The sequence below is a fragment of the Aedes aegypti genome, chromosome 1, assembly GCF_002204515.2.
Source record: "Aedes aegypti strain LVP_AGWG chromosome 1, AaegL5.0 Primary Assembly, whole genome shotgun sequence".
Taxonomy (NCBI): Eukaryota; Metazoa; Arthropoda; class Insecta; order Diptera; family Culicidae; genus Aedes; species Aedes aegypti.
In genome coordinates, this window is record NC_035107.1 from 247,664,701 (window position 1) to 247,688,586 (window position 23,886).

Below are 23,886 nucleotides of genomic sequence, written 5' to 3' on the forward strand. Positions count from 1 at the left end.
TGTTTTTTATGACTGAGTATATGTAAAATTAGCTCCGATAATTAATAATCATATAATCGAATCAATCAACTCTGAGCCCCAATAGTTTTATTCTTTCCAAATCGGGTTACCCTAGTGTAGGGTACTGCTGGTTCGTACTCAACATAGCCACCGAAAGACGAAGAGATGCGAGCATAAAAATCGCAACTCAACATTGAATATCACCCTCCCCCACCTCCCTTTCCTCTTCCTCTCCGCAAATCGTGTCACCGGTTGGTTATCGTTCATCGCGCTCGGTTTGGAAAAGCTTCCGAGTAGATTTCGGGATTTCCACGGGATAAGCGCGCCCCGAAGACGCGGGAGGGAAAAACGACCAGCAGCAACAAGTTGGCAAATGTGTCCATGCAATATATATAAAGCGGGTGTTGCGATACGGATCGACCGTAAATGCTCTCGAACCACCGGCAGAAGCGGGCTCCCCGAAGAAGAAGATTACGACGATCCCTTTGGCTCTCGGACCGGACGACGGTTGACGGAGGCGACACCATTTCGCGGCGGCGGTTAGGATAAATCAAGGATCAGGCATAGAGTGGTTATATCGAGAGGGTTCGAGTCGAACGCGGCAATCAAGTGGCTTGACCAATCCAGTGGAAATCTAAGAAAAGATTTCCACCCTCCCGTAGTGCAAACATTAGAAAAGCGGTTTCCGACTTTTTTTTCGTTTCGTTTGGATTCGCGTGGGAATGTGGCTGTAATGTGATTGTGAAAACGCATCGGAATTCAAGTTGAGACACGGTGACGGTGAGATAAGTGATAGTGGGAAATTGTGAAAAACTGTGGCCGGAAATTAAAATATTTCTCCTCCCGGGCCCGGAGGTTTTGTTCTGTTGAAACAAGTGTCGAACGAAGCGTAGAAGTGCAGAAGGAGTTTCAACGCGCGCGCCAACTGTAGCCGTAGCAAAAGGTAATAAAATTGCACCTGTAGCACTTGGAGATAGAATCTGTTTTCAATGCAGTGGATTGCAAGTTAGTCCAATCTGAATTGTTGCCTAAATTGAATTGATTTAGTTTTCACCATATTTTCAGCTGAACTAATAGGATTACGAGTTTTGTTTGCTGAAATTAGGGGGAAAAAAGTCTAATTGTTCCAAAATAAAAAGTAGCAGCAGATCAGTCCTACTACAGATTTCCGCACTGTGTAACACAAGAATAAACCGTGTTTAGCCATCTTTATATGTTTGTCGCAAAGACATCTGGGTGAAAAGCAAATTGTAAACTACACACACCTGGAACCAAGTTATTACTAAACTTCAATGATTCTACAATTTTCCTTTGCAAGTTTTTAGTGTATGGTGTAACGTTTCAAAAGATCTCTGTCTAAAATTAATCTGTAAAAAAAAACAAAATTTTATCTGAAAAAACCCTACATAGACTCTTAAATCATAAATTACTTTCAAGCAAAATGAATTGATGAAGAATGACGAACCCGTTTTAGGTCTTTAATTAAGGTTCATGCACCATATGACATTAGGGAGCCGAAAACATTTCTTTAAAACATATATCTAATTTGATCTTAAAAACAAAATTATTTTCTAATTCAATCTTTGCAAGCCTTGTTTGTTTCGAAACGTACTCGCCTATGAGCCAGTAAGTTATGAATAGCAAACAACACAAAAAATGTGGACATAATTACTAATTGTACCTGTACAGTAACCATTTATTCATAGAAATATGTTTCCACGGTAAAGAATGAACGTTAATCGTTTAATGCAAAGCACATGAAACGTCCAATTGACTGCAAAGTACAATCAACTGCGTTTGAAGTTGTGCTTGGCAGGAAAACAACAATTAATTGTTTTTGCACTATGTTGGAGAATTGCAATTGCAGCTTATCAAATAAAGAATGTACGGATGTTTATGATAAGTGAGATCAACAAACTGAAAAAAAAAAAACAATTTTGTTATGATGCAATAAGTATTCGATGACTTGCTCTCAAATTTGAACTGCACAGAAAAAAATCCGTCCCCGAATCCGTGAACAGCAGATGTGAACTCGTCAACAAGCAAAAATACACTGTGAACCAGATCATGTTTATGTGAACTTTGGTGGTAGTTCATGGTGTACTTTTTACAGTTCACGTTTTCCAGAACTCTTTTTTGAGCGTGATGATAGTGTCATATTAGGCAGCCCAAAACAACACGGTTGATGTCATGATATCTTTCCTCAAAGCTTTTAGAAGAATGTGGCGAAATAATGATCATCGTCGTCATTTGAAATCCATTATGCTTGTGGCTTAACGTAATGTTTGACATTAGTTTCAGTAACAAAATCTCAAGCGAATCTTTATAGCCTAAATTTCAATTTAAATTACAATCGCAAAACTTAGGGGTGGTCCATTAATTACGTAAGGGTTTATGGGGGGAGGGGGGTTGAAGATTTCTTACGTGCCATACAAATTATTTTTGGTTTTCATACAAAAAATCTTACCATGGGGGGAGGGGGGTTGAAAACCCGTCAAAATTGTCTTACGTAATTAATGGACAGCTCCTTAGCAGAAATCAATAAAAAGATATAATGTAATTCAAACTTTTTTCTGTGGATAACAAATGAGGGACTAATGTGCTTCAAATCGTTTTTTGTTTCGATTTTTCTAATTGTTATGTATTGAGTATGAGCGACTTGAAAATTTGCACCAAATGATCCACTTGCCACACCATGGTGGGGTCAGCCCTGTCGTTGTAAATTTTGAGCTTCTTAGTCGTCCCTTTTAGAAAGGGGCGTTACTATAACCCATAGGGCGCTTCTATTTCCAAGAGTTAAGGTGATTGTAGAACGAAGCCACACCTCAAATTTTAAAGAGCACAAGACTTAACAACCAAACAGCGCTTCGCGTTAAAAATCTATCCCATTGGTCACCACCACCAAGCAAGCAAGTTGATTGGTTTTCAACGCGAACTGTTGTCAGATACTCTCGTCTTGTGCACTTGAAAATTTCAAGTTTGGCTTTGTTTGATAATCACCTTAATGGGACGTTTCATAAGAAAATTTTCGCAGGTACTTCAATATTTGGAACATTCACAAGAGTATCAATATGCATTTACACGATTGTGTTCCAATCCAAATAAAATAGGGATCGAAGAGATCTCCCTAGCTTCAACATTGTTTAGTTCAAAAACTAGGTCTGAGAATTTACCACAAGTTATTTTAATAGATGTACGACGTCTCTATATGTCAATGTTATACAAGAAGTACCGTAAAACGGGGTTTTAAGGACTCGTGGGGTTTTAAGGGATTGAACTTCACAATCATGTTCGACAAATCACAGAAACCTAGAAAGTCGATATGTAAGTCATCTAAAATGCTCGATTTCTCCAGAGGATTGTGAATTGCATTATGTAATAGGAGCTGTCTATTAATATGAAGTATTGTGGTTTCTAGAAATTGAAAACCTTTCAAAACATTTTTGTTCAAATTTTATGGTCTAAATACATTGATCTACAAAACCATGAAATATATTTGAGAAAAATTCGCGGGTAAGGTAGAAGATAAGGAAATCTAATTGAGATCATAGTACGGACAAAAACTTCTTAAAATTATGTCTGGGTTTCGATTTTTAGAAACTTTTATGAAAAAAGTCTCGTTTTGAAAATAAGTGGGGTGTTGAGGAATTATCTATTATAACTTTTGTAAGTAACTAAACTCATTAAATTTATGCCGTAAAATATTTCAATATAGTTTTGAGTTGTTCCGTGAAGTTGAACTGCAACGTAAAGTTAAGGTGAAGATGAATCGCAGCCAAACCTCAAATTTTCAAGAGCACGGATCTGGAGAACCAAACATCCGTTTAAGCTGAAAACTTAATCGATTGGTCACTCGCAGGTGGTGACCAATCAATTAAGTTTTCAGTTCAAACGGGTGTTCGGTTCTCCAGATCCGTGCTCTTGAAAATTTGAGGTTTGGCTTCGATTCATCTTCACCTTAAGGGATCTATTTAGTAAGTCACTAAATATCACCAAAATGACTTATTTCAAAATTTGGTAAAATTGGAAGGAAAATGTAGATAAAAACTGATTAATGTGAATATGGGTTTTTCAAGATGATATTTTCAAAAGTTGTTCACATTGGTGAAAAGTTTGCATATAAGTATGATTATCTTATTTGAGATACTTTTGGAGCTATTATTTCTTTCAAGCATTACCTAGGACCTAGATAAACAATTATAATACATATAAGGTTGTTTCCGAGCTCTTTTTGGAAAATATATAGTGTGCGGTATAGTGTGAGCGATTTCCGCTCTATATTGGAAAATTTTCGTTAGGATTTTTCTCGATCATGCCACTGGGTGTTACATGCAAATCCGTTATTTGGTGCAGAGTTGCTCGCTATCACTATCAACGCTTAAAATTTGCTGATTTGTACAGGCCGACTGCGATACAATTCTAAATCACTTCAACATCATGCTGTCTACTCCATCTCCAGTGCATTGATGGCGATAGACTATGGATATCACTGATGGGTTAAGTTTAGCCTAAAATTAGACAAATAAAATGGCAATTTATTAGTATGATTTTTTTTTGACGGTGCTGCAAACAGATTGAAATTACGTGTTGGTCACTGAAAAACCTTAAAAGCATGGAATTAAAAGCAAAATTACCACGTGATCACTCATTCTGCAGTGATTATGATCTAGATTGCTATGTCGCATCAATGCTGTTGGATGTCAAATCAAAGTGATATTGATAGCTCGCAAGTGATATTGATAGTTTTAGAGCATCAGCCATCAGCTGATACTTTTAATATTAAGGATCTCTGAATTTGTAATGGTGCTTTATTTAAAAGGCAAATTGGACACTTACCCTATTCACACTTAAAGCTTATTGAAATTATCCTTCTTTTGACAAGTCATGACAAGATTGCTCTGCACTGTTCTAGGATACGAATACTGCATATAATTATAAAAATCTTTTCAAGACAATTGTGTGATGCACTGATAGCTTGCTTGAAAATAGAATCAATAGGTATGAGAGATTTAGAAGTTAGAAATAGCGTTTTCAGGAGTTCCAACTTGAATTATATTGAAGTAATATCATCTTTACATTGAACAAGACCTTTAAAGTTGAAGGGACACATCAACGATGTTGACCAAAATATTTTTTTTTTCTGTTGGCAAAACATAGCTTTATATACAAAGCCCAAATTCCTTAACACCCCATTTTGCATTTTCGCCAAAAATCACACATTTTTATGATTATCTCAGAAATCTGCCATAGGATCGTCTTCATTGTAATTGGCTTTTGATATACACGCCTGGAGAATGGTAGGACTGTATTTTGTTCAATTATTGGCATACTAGAAGTTGCTCGAATTTTAAGTGGAATTTTTTTCATCCCTTAACACCCCATTTTACGGTACTCAAATTCAGAAAAAGTGTTATAGTTTCTTAATTAATTGAATTTAGTAGAAATCGTCGAATTATTTTACAGGAAAAACATTTAATAACTCGCTGGAACTGTTTCATACAACAGGCAACAAAACTTACCGGCATCATCTTTCTTTTTGGTGTAACGTTCCTACAAAAACAGAGCCAGGTTTTTATCTTCTCATGATAAGGAAATTGTGAAACGCAAATTATGAGCGTAGAATTTAGTAGAATCGACGTGTTGTATTTTTTTTTTTTGAACTTCTTGTTCCAAAAATAATTCGATAATTTTTAGAAGGCTGCTACTTGACCGATATTTACTTACTTGGAGGTACGACTGTTATGTTGATGTTTGAGGTTATGGCTTTCAGTCTTAAATAAAACTCAAAAACGGATTTATGCTTACATCCGACGTTTCCGACACATGTGTCACATGGCACAATACATGTGTCACATGGCACAATACATGTGTCACATGGCACAATACATGTGTCCGAAACGTCGGATGTAAGCAAAAATCCGTTTTTGAGTTTTATTTAAGACTAAAAGCCATAACCTCAAACGATATGTACTTATATTATCGTTTCATTTGTTAAACACAGAACCGGTTTGTATGAACATTTTTGCCACCACCTGACGTTTTAATAAACGATCATGAGCATGATTGCTACTCCGTTATTGCAAGAACAGCTGTACTTACACAGGGAACCAACAGACGCTACTCGAGATCATTAGCATTCTCAATGTGTAAGTACTAGTTCTCTCATTATTATAATAAACAATAGCGGCGCCGGCTGCGTGCGAATGCAGGTCAATTTGGGATGAGAGAGAAATGTTGACGTGTTACTTGCTTTATGGAAGCCGAAGAGTCCTCTGCACTTCCACAAGTAAACACTGGGAGTTTGGATATGGGGAAGTTATTCGTTTTGGTAAACGATAAATATATAATTTTGAATGAATGCGCCTAATCGGATTTGCGATATTACTCGATGAACGCATTGAATGTCCAACAAGTGTTAGTCACTCGCCCTCACAGAAGCAAGCGACAATATCAAAGGACAAACACTACTAACAAATCACTGAGCTTTTTAACTGCTACGCGACCGACGCGCGTTATTTTTGATCCTGCCCTTATCGCCCGCCCCCGCAGGAGCAAGCGTCAAGGTCGAAGGATCAAACACAACTCCCATCTAACGTTTTAATAAATAACGATAAGATATGATTAGAGAAATATTGAGTAAGGTCAGATCTCTAAACATTTTTTTTTTAATTCTAGAATCATTACAACAACATTCATGTTTTTACGACTTCATCATTTTCAGGCATGATTGATATAATATAAGCAACTGAAAACAAATTCTCAACAGGGTTAGTGCTGAGATTCATGCACAATTTTTTACATGTTGTATTAAGATGCATTAGTGTATCTTACACACTTAAAAAATACAGATCACTGTAAAATTATACCGCAATCACAACAGCTGAAGGCTTAGTGAAAAATCACCGAACAATCTGTAAAATCCCTGAACAAAATCATTAAGAAAACTGGGAAACGGCTCGACCGGGAATCGAACTACTCCTACCAATTAGAAAGCAGGCTTGCTACCACTAAACCAGCTTTCACTGCTGCTGAAACAAAAAGAGCTCGTACCTGCCAGAGCGGCTGTCAAACGGTTTGACAGAAGTTAGGTAAAAATAATGCTGTTACCGAACTGTTCGTTAGTATTTCACAGGGTTATAGTAAACTTTTTTGTTTCACGGCTTTTTTCCGGTAAACTAGTAGATTTCACGGATGTTGTCGGTAAAATAAATGACTTCACAGAGAAATCTGTAATTTTGTTGTTTACAGTTAAAATTCGGTGATTTATTTGACAGGATACTGCGATTTATTCCAAGTGTGCACTATTGCCCTATACACTAATGATTCAGTACGTCAGTTGAGTATTCGAAAAAACGACGTAAACAAGTTTTAATGTTCTTCGAAGTTTTATGACCATACGAATCATAATGTAGAATATTGTTATGCATACAAAAAAAATCTGGCGCAGGTTTTTCACTTCGTTTTTCGTAAAACAACCGCTCAAAAATAAACATCGTGAAAAACATAACTGTATTCATAACTAATTTTTCTAGTTTTTAAACTAGTTTCATTAAATTCAGAAATAACGCAAATGCTGCTTCAAAATTGTCTTCAAAATTTCAATATTCTTTCAACAACTCGTGCATTTATTTGCATGTGGATCAACGAGGACTTCTGCGTTTCTACAAAGCAATTAAGGGTTATCCTTAAACCATATTGAAGGAATAGTAGTCAAACAAGTTCATCAAAGAAAGGAAATTTTCTTCTATTACTCATTAGGAAGAAAATTTGCTTTTCTCTCAAGAAAAATTCGCGCTTGAATTCACCTACAGGTGCATACCATAATCACAGGACAACGATTTCGAACTTATCAGCATCATGAAATAATATAACCTTACGTAGATCCTTGTGGAATGAAATCCACAAAATTTTGAACTGTATTAAGACGTTAACATGTTCATGACCTCAGAAAAAAACTCCGTGAGATAAGAACAAATTATTCCAAAGCGCTGCAGCGCGTTGGTATAGTTTGTACATTTTTGATTGATATTCTGCAGGGCATTGAGATGCACCTGGTTTCACCAAAATCTACGTAAAATGAGACTAAAGTATTGAAGGGCATTGATACAGCTCGGGCATTTCAATTGTTGTGCAACAGGGCGTTAAGATGCAGCTGATCTAAATAGGATAACATATTATTGCTCTAGGGTTCTGGCACAGCATAGATTTTTCTATTGTTAAAGGGTGTTAAGGTTCTATTTAGAATCGGTGTTTACAAAGTTGAAACAGAAATTTTCTCACGAACAGACAAAAATTGTAAAAGAACAAGAACGTCTGTTTATCATAGGTATTTTTAGTTTTTCTTGATTTGTTGATCATTTGAATGAAAACTGCTTATTCAGTTTTAACAAATGATCGATTCTTACTGGAGCCTCAAGATGACCTGATCAGCATGAAACAAGGTCAAATTACTCCAGTGCGTTGATAAAGCTTGGAAATTTTAATAGATGTCATAGAAGGCGTCAATACGCAACTGATCTACATGAGAAAATATCAAATTACTCCAGTACGTTGATACAGCCTAAGGTTGTGCCTGATGTCATACAGGGCTTTCAAATGCACCTGATATTATTAGGATGAGGTAAAATTTCTTTAGGGCGTTGATATAGCTTATAATTTTCATTTAATGTCCTAGAGGGCGTTGAGATGAAGCTGATCAACATGTGGCATGGCCAAATTACTCCAGGGCGTTGATACATATTGCTTATTTCTTTCAACACCCTACAGAACATTGATATATACTTGATAAAAATGTGATGAAGTTTATTTTTTAGGGCGTTAATACAGGTTGAAATTTTTAATTGATGTTCTAAAGGACATTGAGACGACCTAATCTACGAAAGATAAGATCAATTTGTTTCAGGGCGTTGATACAGTTTGAATTATTCAATTGATATGTTAGAGGGCTATAATATACATCTGACCTACATGAGAAAAGGTCAAATTACTCCAGGGCGTTGATACAGCTTGACATATTCTTTTGATGTCATACAAGGCATTCAGACGCACCTTATTTAAATAAGATAAGATTAAATTTGTTCAGGGCGTTGCAAAATGATTGGAATTTAAAATTGATATCCGAAAAGGCGTTAATATGTCTGGATCTACGTGAAATAAATCAAATTACTCGTGAGCGTTGGTACATGTTTTCAAATTTCTTTTGCTGTCATTCAAGACAATACAATACAAGACAAGACAAATACAAGTTCATATACACCTGATATTGATAGGTAAGGTGAAATAACTCCAGGGCGTTGATACCACTAGAAATTTTCTATTGATGTCCTACGGGGCGGTAAGATGCACCTCATCATACATAAGATAAGATCAATTACTTCAGGGCGTTGATACAGCTTATAATTTTCAATTTAAGTCCTAGAGGGCGTTAAGATGCACCTGATCCAAATGGGATATGGTAAAATTTCTTTAGGACGTTGATAGAGTTTGAAATTGTCAAATGTGAAAATAGTTAAATTACTCCTGGTAGTAAGTAGATCATGGCAATGTCTATTGCGTTCAAATGTATATGATGTTAGTAGAATAAAGTCACATTTCAAAATGCACTCAATCTTAATGAGGTCGGGTTAATTTTCTCCCGGACGTTGATACAGCTTGGAATTTTAAATTGATGTCATAAACGGCGTAACAATTACCGGATCTACGTGAAACAAGGTAAAAATACTCCAGGGCGTTGATATATCATGACAATTTCATTGATGTCATACAGGGCGTTAAGATGCACCTGATTTAAAAAGGATAAGGACAAATTATTCCAGGGCGTTGATAGATTTTTAAATTTTATATTGATGTCCTACAGGGTGTTAAGATGACATTGATTTGCATGCAAAAGGTCATATAACTCCAGGGCGTTGATACAGGCATGATTTTCTTTTATATACGTCTTATAGAGCGTTAGATTGTATCTGATTTTGCAAAACTCTATCACATTGCTTACATTTTTTATTAATTTGGGTGAAAATTGTAAAAAAAAATCTAAGAAAAGCTTCTTAGTCGTCGACTAAGCGCGACTAAGCAGGACGACAGGGCTGGGTGGGGTAAGTGGATCACCAAACAAAAAAATCTATTCTCAAAACTAGTATGGTATAATTATGTATAGTATGAATGATATTACTTTCGTTCTTGTTAATAGTGCTAGTAATATTACATTTTGATAGTTTGAAAATTAAAAAATATCTTTATTTTATCAACATAGTATTTGAAATATTTATACATTAGTTAACACTAATTCGAACAAAAAAAAACATTGTAGCTAGAATAATTTGGATCAAATTCATCCATTTATACATATAAGTTATACAGAAGTATTGCAGGATTATTCCAAACGACGTTTTCAAAAAACACTCATTGTTTAAAAACATTAGTTACATTTATTTTTGATTAAAAAACTGAAATCTTTTTATTCTACTGATGAATATAATTGTATGTCTAGAACAATTTATAAGGTCAAATAAGGTACGACATTAGGCATTCAATTGAAAGAAAGAAATATTTTGCTCTATTGCAACTCAGCTTAGATAAACCACGTAAAGTTTTGTTTAAATTTTGCAATATTCATTATTTTATATGTTTTATACCAGAAAAATTAAAAATAAACTTTTAGGTGGATTAATCCAAATTATTTATAGTCAATTTGACAAATTTAGGCTAGGAATGAAAAAAGTTAAAGGAAAACAACATTTGCGGTTATAAAACTTATTCAAATTCTCGTAAACAGTGTGCCAATAAATGATAATAATACTTGATCCACTTACCCCACCCCATTAAAAACAAGGGATAAGTGTACCATGTCCAATATATTAGTGTTCGGTCAAACCATCTACATATACACCAATACACCATCGCCTGTATGCTCATCAACTGTATTGCACTTTAGATAAATAAAATAGTAGTTATAGCGCCACCGCCATGGCAGGACGGCAAATCGATCGCTCTTGTTTCATTACTAATTAAATCACAACGTAACCAATGGGTCCATCCGTGCGCGATCATATTTTGGTGCCGTGACCAAACGTTTGATCCCAGAAGCAAGAACAAAGTTTTTTAATCACTGTGAATGTTTCCGCCGTGTTTAGAAGCTCCAAGCTTACTAAAGATGATCTGTGAATGACTTCATCAACTCTAGGCACTCCACTTCATTTCCGGCTACGGTGGTGTGGCCCTCCTGGTAGCCACCTAGCAGAATTATGCTCGTTCCTGGCTCATCATGAACTATGGCAGTTTTGGTCAGCAAGCATAATCATATCAAGTGGCGAATGTGTTTTCGGATGCCGTGCAGTTATCGTGCTTCATTTCAATACTATCATCTTCGTCTGCGAGGAGAAACAAAACATCTGGGCTGGACAACAATGGATCTCTTCCCGCAGTGATTGCTTCATCTCAAACTTCTACGGTGTTCTATACCTATCTATCGATTCAACAGTTTGCTTGTCAACGCTAAACATTAACTCAACACAGTGATATGTTTGCAGTTTTGTGCCCGCAATTCTCGTTTTTTTATTTATTAAAACCGTTGGTTTTGGCGGGCCGGTATGTTCGGTCAAACCATCTACATATACACCAATACACCATCGCCTGTATGCTCATCAACTGTATTGCACTTTAGATAAATAAAATAGTAGTTATAGCGCCACCGCCATGGCAGGACGGCAAATCGATCGCTCTTGTTTCATTACTAATTAAATCACAACGTAACCAATGGGTCCATCCGTGCGCGATCAATTAGTATTTATTTATAAAAATCACACATTTTTCATTGTGATTCATTCAATTAGAACTGAAATGCTCACCATGTGTTGAAAAAACTAATAGTATTCGATTTTAGACAGAGATACAATGGATTTTTGATTGATAGAAAACAATTTTAAAATAAATCAATTTTTGCGGCTCACAAGTTTGCTTGTGTTAGTGTACGTGTAGTACCGGATTTCGCGAGAATCTTGCGCAGGGCTTTATGGATTTTGCAAATTTCGTCAGAACCCTATTCAAGACTTATTCAAAAAATATGTTCTACAGTCGCCTCTCCACATCTCAATATCGAAGGGACCATCGAGATAGGGAGAGATCGAGACAAAGAACAAATTTTTGATGAATACTAGTTTTATATCCTGTAAACAAAGAATAAAATAATATGTTAATCAGTCCACAGTTCGGGAAGGATATCGAGGTATGGGGAGTGAAAATGTATGCAAACTGAAAGGACTTATGAAATCATCGACATAGGGAGAGATATCGAGATGTAGAACATCGAGATGTGGAGAGTCGACTGTATAATATGGAATAGTCCTGCTAAGAATTCTGTGAGAAATTCATCTAAGATCTTACACAAGATGATTCAACAATAATCATGGCTGTGCAATGCCTCTAAAGGTTCTGTGACTATTTTACTCAACATTGTATTAAAATCTTGCCAGAGTTTTCCGTTAAATAACAAATAAATTATTTACTGTCCAACGGGTCAATTCCAAAGTGTTTTTTTTTGTTTTTTACAAGGGGGAAATCTGCAAACAGATCCCCTGAGAAGATAACTCAGGGAATGCGGGGATGACGCACCAACGACGACCCGCTAAAACCAGCCTATGCACTGTGCATGAGCAATTCATTTAGAATTGCTCAAGTGGTGAACAGTGCATCGACATGACCCTTGGACTCAGACCCTCATCTCTCCGGAACCACCTTACGGTATTTCTTCGGGAAGGGACCAGTGCATATAGCACAACACGTGTAGCAGAAGTAGCCTAGGCAAACTGCTTCTCCTAGCTGACTTAAATAATGTTACAAGGGACCAGCCTCGGCAGGGCTAATCCTCTGCAGCCAACTCTTGGTCGGCGCGCCATAGACGCTGCAATTCTAACATAATGTGAGTGACAGCCGTAGTTACTGCATTCCAGCACTCGGCATCCGCACACATTCTCTCTATAATATTGTCGGGGGACGTGTCCCCTCCGCATGTAGTGAGCATGCGACCTCTCACAACAATGAAACGGGGGCAATCGAACACGACATGCTCCGCTGTTTCCTCTACACCAGCACAATTGGGGCACGCAGGAGATTCTGAGTGCCCGAACCTATGCAGGTACTGTCTATAGCATCCATGTCCTGACAGAAACTGCGTCAGGTGGAAGTTCACTTCCCCATGTCTTCTACCATACCAATCTGACACATTTGGTATTAGTCGATGGGTCCATCTACCCTTAGTGGAGTTATCCCATTCCTGCTGCCAGCTTCTGAGCGTTTCCTCTTTACACGTGTCGCGGACTCCTCTGGTACCCCTTTGGTTGAAGCATTGAACATCTTCCTTGATGATGAGCCCGATGGGCGTCATCCCGGCTATGATGCACACGGCCTCTTTAGATACCGTCCGGTATGCACTTGCTACTCTTAAGCACATTATCCTGTACGAGCTTTCCAACCGCTTTAGGTTTCTGTTCGTTCTAAGCGCTTTTGACCAGTGTAGTATACCAAGTAGAGTAATAAATACTGTTTAGCATCAATAAATACTGATTAGTTTTAGCAAGCACTAATTACCTCGTTTAGGTCAGAAATTTCCAAGCCATCAGCAACAAACCATTTTTTGCAAACTACCAAAAACCCCGACCGCCATAAACCGCTTGTTTATGACAGCCTCAAGAAAAAACCCAAACCATCCATCCAATGCCAAGAGCTACCCGCTCTTGAGCACCGTTATTTATAAACACAAACAATACACAATAAACAGTTACCTGAACAAATGTAATCTAGTATTTAAGACCTTAGGTAAATAAACGAAGACACAGTCTAGTGACCTGAACCCTTGGAGTGTGGACACGCTGTCCAACGTATTTAAATACGAGTATCACAATCCTCGACAATCAGAAAAATCAATTGTGTACCAAATGGCGACCTGTGACTTGAGCCTCTTCTCAACACAGCTCGAGGAATAGTGAAGTGAAGTGAAAATCACGACTTTGAACAATTATCGTCGCAACAATAAACTCCCAACTCCAGTGATTTGTGTGCAAAGAAAGTCAAACACAATGGGATGGTTCACGTCGGATAATTTCATTTCGAACACCGTCGAAATACCGACAACAGAAATCCGAATTATGGTCGGTGTTGCCATTACCATCAGTGTCGTGCTTGTTGGATACCTGATCCTACGTCTATACAACAAATATCAGAAGAAATCGTTACAAAACACTATGCAACAAGAAATCCGCATGAACAATATGGAAACGAAGTGGCAGGCTAAAGTTTAAAGTGACCAAACCCGTAAAATACGCAAATGTTCGAAATAGTGTGTGGAATGAGTGGCTGCTGGCCAATTTCTGCAACGACGACAACGACGACAACGGCGATACCAACAACATCGTGGAGCAGCACCTCGATCGAAACGACCACAGTGCACGAAATTGAATCGAACATTAACAGTGAGCTTGTGCTAACGGTAATAATAGTGATAGCACTAGCTTGTTTAGCAATTGCGCTAGTATACTATGACAGACAAAGAAGAAAGAAGCAAAGTGCGAACAGGAAATTAATGCAGATCATCATCGCGACAGCGCATCGATCGATTATCGCAGATGTCACAAACGAGCAGCAGAACGAGCAATAAGCAAACCAGACGAGACTAACAGAAACAGGCATGTTTTAACCAGCTAGCAGAGGAATGAGCAATGAGCAACCCGGATGGAACTGGCAGAAAACGGTATGTTTTATTAAACGGATTAAATAACTATTAGTATTATAACAAAAAAAAACGACAATAATAATAATTGCAAACTAGCCTAACGAGAAACTCAGTAAATTAAAAGCCTCTTGAATGAATAGGTTAAGAGATATTGAAGAAGAAACAAAGAGGGAACACCAAAACCTAAAGAAAAGTATTAACAGGGCTAGAACTCTCCAAGGAATCTTACAAAAATCCGAAAAATTAAAAGATTTTCGTAACGAGTACAAAACCATTTTAAAGTCATACGAATATAGACTAACACCAAAAGTTTGGGACCTCGAAGTAACAAACTACGAGAAACTAAAGTTAATATTTGAGGAATGTCACACAATTCTAGACAGATCCAAAATACTACCAACATTTAAGGCAATAGCCAAAGCAGCAATTATTTGCAATCGATTGAGCTTCAAAAATCAAGAAGTTAACGTAACGGTTACTACCACCACCATGCCTCTCGATATCAAATTGGCTACCGCCATTGTACAGCCGTATGATGGTTCGCCCAATGGACTAGATACATTCATAGACTCGGCCAATCTATTAAAAGAATCGGTCGACGGAACAAATTTACAAACAGCAATAAAATTTTTACGTACCAGACTAACTGGCAAGGCAAGACTAGGTCTGCCTGACAATCTTACAACCATCGATGCTTTAATTGACAACGTAAAGTCAAGGTGCGAAGAAATAGTAACACCTGAAAGTGTTTTGGCAAAACTAAAAACAATAAAACAAAAAGGGGATATCGACAGTCTTTGTAATGATGTCGATTCCCTCTGCAGTCAACTCCGTGCGACTTACATAGCAAGCGGAGTTCCCGACAACGTAGCAAAGAAAATGGCTACAAAAGCAGGCGTAGATGCACTCGCAACCGGAGTAACCAACCACGAGACCAGAATTATTTTAAAAGCCGGAAATTTCACAGACGTGAAACAGGCAATACAGAAAGTTGCTGAAAATGCAAACAGCAACACTAACAACTCCCAAATATTAAACTTTCATACCAATCGGCAGTTCAATAGGAACCGGAGTGTCACTAATCGGAGCCGAGGTAATTACAATTCTAACGGCAATTACAATTATAATGATAATTACAATTCTAACTACAACAATAATTACAACAATAACAGACGTGAATTTCGTAATAACGATTTTAGACGCCAACAACCTCAAGAAAGGGAAAATTTTGGCAGAAATTATCAAAGAGGTAATGGATCCTCACATCACCCACAAAACGTACAATCCAATCGCAATTATCACGGCAGAGGCGGACATAACTGCTTCCGTCGGATATATGCCACAAACATAGAAACAGATCAAAATCAACCACAAATGCAACAACAATTTACAAATTCTGCACAAATCCCGCAATCTCAACCTGTAACAAACAACAACTCTTTTTTAGGGGATTTGGCATCCCAAGCCAATCTGGGACAATATATGCACTAAATTTAAGCGCAGCGAATTTCGTCAACGTATTTGTTGGCATGACCAATTCAATATGCTCATTTATAATCGATAGTGGAGCAGATATATCAATCATGAAAGTAGATAAACTCCTACCACACCAAGTAGTAGACAGGAGCAAAAACTATCGAATAACCGGAATTACCGATGGCGTAAAAGAGACATTAGCCGAAGCCATTACGCCTCTAAAATTTAATAATGGATTAATAGTTAACCACAATTTCCAGTTAGTAGAATCTAACTTCCCCATTCCAACCGATGGCATACTCGGACGTGATTTCCTGACAACATTTAAGTGCACCATTGACTACGAGCATTGGCTGCTAAATTTCAAATTTCAACAATCGGAAATATCGATTCCCATTGAAGACAACTACAACGGAAAAATACTTATACCAGCAAGGTGCGAAGTAGTACGAAAAATTCCAAACTTCAATGTCTCAGAGGACACCTTAGTGCATTCACAAGAGATACTTCCCGGTGTTTTTTGTGGAAACACTTTAGTCTCCCAAAATTCACCATGTGTAAAATTCATTAACACTACTGAGAAAGAAGTACTAATACAAAATTTTAAACCAAAAATTGAACCGTTAAATCATTATGTGACCATTAAACACAATCATTTGAGTAAGACGCAGAACTCAGATAGAGTACAGGAAGTTATCTCACAAATAAATTTCGATAAAGTACCACAATTTGCAAGGAAAAATCTCCAAGCGCTCATCACAGAATTCCAAGATATATTCAGTCTACCCGATGAAAAACTACCCACGAACAATTTTTACAGCCAAAGTATACATGTTAACGATAAAATCCCTGTGTATATCCCCAACTACAAAAATATACACTCACAAAATGGCGAAATGGAAGCCCAAATTCAGAAAATGTTGAATGATGAAATAATAGAACCATCTATTTCATCATACAACTCACCAATTTTATTAGTTCCGAAGAAATCGGACAATGATACAAAAAAGTGGAGACTTGTTGTCGATTTCCGACAGTTAAACAAAAAAGTCTTAGCAGATAAATTTCCACTTCCACGTATTGACACAATACTTGACCAATTGGGAAGAGCCAAGTATTTCAGTACATTAGATTTGATGGCGGGTTTTCATCAAATAACACTAGATGAAGACTCTCGCAAATATACAGCCTTTTCATCAGCATCCGGACATTTCCAATTTACAAGGTTACCGTTTGGACTGAATATTAGTCCAAATAGTTTCCAACGGATGATGAACATAGCAATGGCAGGCTTAACGCCAGAATGCGCATTTGTATACATTGACGACATTGTTGTCGTAGGATGTTCTGTCAATCACCATTTTGACAATTTGAGAAAAATATTCGAACGACTGAGAAATTACAACCTCAAGTTGAACCCGAACAAATGCAATTTTTTCCGAACGGAAGTGACTTATCTCGGTCACAAAATAACAAGCAATGGCATTCTTCCAGATGATTCCAAATTCAAAGCCGTGGAAAACTTTCCCACGCCTACGAATGCAGACGAAGTTCGTCGATTTGTAGCTTTCTGCAATTATTACCGCAAATTCGTCCCGAATTTTGCAAACATAGCAAAACCACTGAATGATCTGTTACGAAAAGACACAAAATTTGAATGGAATTCAGTACACCACGAAGCGTTCAATAAACTAAAAATGTATTTAATGTCACCCCAAATATTACGATACCCGGATTTCACTAAAGAATTCATAGTGACTACCGATGCTTCAGACGTGGCGTGCGGAGCAATCCTCTCGCAACGCTACGAAGAAGGAGACTTACCCATAGCATACGCCAGTAAAAGTTTTACAAAAGGCGAAAGAAATAAACCAATTATAGAAAAAGAATTAACCGCCATTCATTGGGCAATCGATTACTTTAGACCTTATTTATATGGACGAAGATTTAAGGTCCGTACAGACCATCGTCCATTAGTTTATTTATTTAATATGAAAAAACCTACATCTAAGCTGACTAGAATACGATTAGATTTGGAGGAATTTGAATTCGATATAGAATTCGTTCCTGGAAAAGCAAACGTGGGTGCAGATGCACTTTCACGAATTGTCCTAAACTCCGAAGAACTTAAGCAACTATCCATTTTATTTGTAAATACTAGATCCATGGTTAAGAAAAAAAATTTAGGGCAAGATAAAGTGACACCTCAAAAATTAGTGGAACCACATTTACAGACTGATCACCTGGTTGTGCGTGAAACTGAAAATCCTTCTGAGGTCCAGAAACTTTTAAAACTTGATTGTGTAGTGCACCATAATCAATTAACGATAATATTATTAAATCATAACAGCAGAAAGATACTCAAGCAATTTACAACAAAATTTACGCGCGATAATGGAAGTCAAGCCTTAGAGTTTGCTCTTCTAGAATTAATGAAATATATGAAATTTTACAAAAGAGACAAGTTTGCATTGTCAATGGAAAACGAAATCTTCAAATTCATCTCTTTACATACACTAAAGGAAATCGCAAACAATGCCATTTCCACGTATGAGATAATTCTTTATAAACCTCCGACGTTTATAGAGAACGAAGAAGAAATTATTAAAATCTTATCACAGTATCACATGACACCTACGGGAGGTCATGTAGGCCAACATCGGCTCTATTTGAAATTAAGAGAAATTTACAAATTTAAAAACATGAAACATATAATATCCAAGTTCGTCAGAAATTGTGAAAAATGCAAAATCAACAAAATAACAAGACACACTAAGGAACCAGAAGTTGTCACTACAACTCCATCTAAACCATTTGAAGTACTTTCAGTGGACACTGCAGGACCACTGACAAGAACAAATAATGGTAACCGATATATTTTAACAATACAATGCAACCTTACCAAGTACATTGTACTAGTACCGGTACCAACCAAAGAAGCAGCAGTATTAGCTAGAGCATTGGTATACAATTTTATTTTGATTTATGGGACATTCTTGGAGCTCAGAAGCGATCAAGGATCAGAATATAACAACGAGATTCTTGAACGGATTTGTAAACTCCTAGAAATAAAACAAAATTTTTCCACCGCATATCACCCACAGTCTATTGGAACATTAGAAAGAAATCACAGATGTTTAAACGAATATCTGAGATGTTTTACTAATGCTCATCAAACAGACTGGGATGATTGGGTCAAATTCTATGAATTTTCATTTAATACAACACCTCACACAGAACATGGTTATACTCCTTATGAATTAATTTTTGGAAGAAAGGCAAGATTACCGCAAGAGTCTAAAAACTTAAGTTTAGAAGTCGAACCAATGTATAACTTCGAACAATATGATGCAGAACTAAAATTTAGACTTCAAAATTCAAACAAAATAGCAAGAAACAATTTAATTAAAAATAAACACAAAAGGCAAAATACAGCAAATACAAATGTAAACCCCATCACATTGAATGCAGGAGATAAAGTATACATCACAAACGAAAACAGGAAGAAACTAGATCCCTTTTATATAGGTCCATACAAAATTGTAAAATTAGAAGAGCCAAATTGCTTCATCAAACATACTGTAACGAATAAAGTCACCAAAGTCCATAAAAATAGATTAATAAAAGCTTAAAAGCTAGTTAAATACTTTTACCGATACATTAAGACTAATATTTTCTTTTTTCCGAATGGTTACACCATTCTCCTAAAGGGGGGAGGTGTAGTATACCAAGTAGAGTAATAAATACTGTTTAGCATCAATAAATACTGATTAGTTTTAGCAAGCACTAATTACCTCGTTTAGGTCAGAAATTTCCAAGCCATCAGCAACAAACCATTTTTTGCAAACTACCAAAAACCCCGACCGCCATAAACCGCTTGTTTATGACAGCCTCAAGAAAAAACCCAAACCATCCATCCAATGCCAAGAGCTACCCGCTCTTGAGCACCGTTATTTATAAACACAAACAATACACAATAAACAGTTACCTGAACAAATGTAATCTAGTATTTAAGACCTTAGGTAAATAAACGAAGACACAGTCTAGTGACCTGAACCCTTGGAGTGTGGACACGCTGTCCAACGTATTTAAATACGAGTATCACAATCCTCGACAATCAGAAAAATCAATTGTGTACCAAACCAGATTGGTCCTCCATACCTTAGTATGGATAGCGCCACGCTTGCCAGCAGCTTGCGTTTGCTGGCAATTACAGCAGAGCTGTTAGACATCATCCTCGAAAGCGCCGCTATAGCCGTAGATGCCCTTTTACAGGCATATTCAACGTGGCTAGCAAAGCTCAGCTTGTCATCGATCATTACCCCAAGATGCCTAAGGGATCGCTTGGACTCTATGGTGCAATCACCTACCGAGATAAGCGCCCGTTGCTCGGACTTGCGATTGTTGACCACCACCACCTCAGTCTTGTGACGGGCCAGTCCTAGTTTCCTAGACTTCATCAATTCCTCAACCAGGGAAATAGAGTGCGCTGCTGTCAACTCTACTTCCTCCATCGATTCACCATAGACTACTAGGGTGATATCGTCGGCGAAGCCAACAATCTTAATACCCGTCGGAAGGGGCAGCCTCAGTACGTCATCGTACATCGCATTCCATAACAGCGGGCCCAGGATTGAACCTTGAGGTACTCCCGCGGTAATTCGAACGCTTTTCTGCCCCTCCTCTGTGTCATACAGTAGAATCCTACCATCAAAATAGTTTTCTAGAAGCTTACACAACTGCACCGGTACCTTGAGGCGGTGAAGCGCGTGTGCTATTGCTTCCCAGCTTGCGCTGTTGAACGCATTCTTCACATCCAGAGTGACAACCGCGCAGTAACGGATGCCGCTCCTTTTATGCTCGATTGCCACCTCAGCTGTTTGAACGACCGACTGGATGGCGTCCAGAGTAGATTTATCTTTTCTGAATCCAAACTGGTTGTTGGACAGGCCGTCCGCACTCTCCGTATACGGTACTAGTCTGTTGAGAATCAACCTCTCCAATAACTTGCCCGTCGTATCTAGTAGACAGATAGGTCTATACGCCGACGGGTCAACTGGTGGTTTCCCCGCCTTTGGTAGTAGCACCAATTTCTGTCGCTTCCATACATCCGGGAAGATTCCTTGATCAATGCAGCGTTGCATCGTGGTTCTGAACATGTCCGGATCCGTGTTCACTGCCGCTTTTAAGGCAACATTCGGGATACCATCGGGTCCCGGTGCCTTGTTTGACGCGAATGATTTCACGACTTCTGCCAGCTCTTCGTTCGTCACTCTCGCCACTTCTTCTCCTTCATCTGCCGCATACGGCGCTGGGGGCCATGGGCTTATGGGATGGTGCGGGAAGAGTACATCGATTATCGATCGCAGCAACTCGGGCGATTTCTCTTGGGGCGCTATGGCTCCTTTGGTCTTAGCCATTACCACTCTGTAGGCGTCACCCCATGGACTAGAATTGGCACTCTCGCATAGACTTTCAAAGCATGCCCGTTTTCGACTCTTGATTTCCTTTTTGAGAGCCAACTTTGCCTCTCTGAATGCTGCACCGCGTTCCTCTCTTTGTGCTTCTGTGCGTGCGCGTTGCATTCTTCGTCTAGCCCGTAGGCAGATTGCTCGAAGATTTGCAATTGATTCGCACCACCAATACACTGGCGGCCTGTTCTCTCTAGGAGGGGCTTTTCTCGGCATGGAAGCATCACACGCTCGTGATATCATAGCAACTAGCTCTTCACCGTTTAGGTCCAGAGTGTTTCGTTCGCGCCTCAGGGCTTCAGTGAATACTTCGCCGTCGAAGCGCGCTGTTTTCCATCCTCGGGCTTCCAATTCCAAAGCGTGAAAAGTGTCATATTGCGTCATGAAGAACAATTCGCCTGTGCTTTAGAGCATTTTATGAGTAGTCCCGTATTGTTTTTTGTACAACATCCTTGGTTTTTAATTTTCAACATAAAATATCTTTTAATTTTCAACATAAAATATAAGGCGGCGCTAGTGTGCATGAAAGTTTCGCAAATACAGTCGCCTCTCCACATCTCGATATCGAAGGGACCATCGAGATAGGGAGAGATAGAGACAAGGAACAAATTTTTGATGAATACTAGATTGACAGTTGCCAAGAAAGTAATAAACAAACAGATGCCATTTTACGTTCCTAATTTGTTTTGAATCCCAAAACTTTGGTCAGCTCAAAAATGACCAGTCGACATACGGAGAGGAAATTTGTGGGCTTCGTAGCCGTGCGGTTAGTGTCACCGAGGCATTAAGCCGCATCGTGCTTAGGCGTGTGGGTTCCCGGCTCAGGCCGAAAGCTTTTCAAGAGGAATGTTTTTCGACTGTGCCACTGGGCGTTGCATGCTAGTCCGTTGTCTAGTGTGGTACTTCCTTCAAAGGGCAAACAGCCCACTGGAAGCATTAACGTGTAGTGTCTTTTAAATTGGGAACGAAAAATCAACAGAAACACATCGAGATATGGAGATATCGAGACAAGGAGGATATCGAGATATGGAGAGAGAAAATGTATGCAGAATGAAGGGACTTATGAAATCTTCGACATAGGGAGAGTAGACTGGCCCTAAAATAAAAATGTTGAAAAACTCAACGTGGCACCCCCCATATATGTGCCTTAGGGTATGAAAAAAGCCACCAGCTGGCGCATTCAATTTGAAGTTTGTACTGTATATTCGTTTCAAATATATGGAGAATTGACCATATGTCCCTGTTATGTTCCGTATTCTAGTTGATCACGTTCAATTCAGCCCAGAATGACAAATACACTACTTGATACTCTAATGAACATAATTGCAGAAGGTTGTATCTGGATTTAAGCTCATTTTCATTAACATTTCTGTTATTGAAATTTAGGCTTAGATCAGCACTCCCGTACAATCACATATACATATGCATGCGCCTTGTGCAGCAGCTCGCCTAGCGTCATAGGTGGCTATGATGCGCTTAGTGGCTATGTTGAAGAAATACAAAGCAGTAAAGCATGAGCTTACCAAATCTACTTCAAATAGTTAAAACACCAACTTTATCAATTTTAATCGTGATACAACTTCTACAATACTGTTTGCTATTGTATCAAGTAGTGTTTTTGACATTCTGGGTGCAATTGAACGCGATCAACAATTTTATTGAACCAAACAGTAGATGATGTGCTTATTCCCATGTGTTTGAGATGAAAATCCCATATTAACTTCAATTCAAATGCGCCAGCACATGGAACGACCAAATGAGCTGAAACTTTCAGGAAGTCTTCTTCTAACTCTAAGGAACAATCATGGAGGGTGCCCCGTGAAATTATACAATTTTAATTTTCTCCCATACTAAGCTGGGCCAGTCTAAGGGAGAGATATCGAGATGTAGAACATCGAGATGTGGTGAGCCGACTGTATCTCAGTAGTCTGATCAATTCAAAGGATGACGTCTTTTGCGAAGATGTTCAGTAGTTCAAGGGCTATCATTTTTCGAACCAATTGCTTCAAAGTTGGTGGCACTAGCGAGTATGAAATATTTGTTTTGCATAGGGCGTCGGTACCAGTGATAGAGGCAATAGTAACAAGCTGAGGAATGAAAAATCGCCAAAAAATAACGGAAGGTTGTTTTAAATATCTGAATACGTCTTTCGAAAGCTATTTTATTCTTTTTCACGTAAAAATAATGTTAGAGTGATAAAATGACTATTTTTGT

At 38.1% G+C, this 23,886-nt stretch overlaps 1 protein-coding gene across 1 annotated transcript in view; it reads left to right on the forward strand.

Annotated features, from left to right (window-relative positions):
* Positions 1–407: 407 nt before the first annotated feature.
* Positions 408–23,886, forward strand: part of LOC5579498 (helicostatins) — a 153,887-nt gene continuing 130,408 nt past the window's right edge. The window contains exon 1 of the mRNA XM_021837442.1: positions 408–943. The gene's annotated coding sequence lies outside the window, so the exon portion shown is untranslated. The remainder of the gene's footprint in view (positions 944–23,886) is intronic.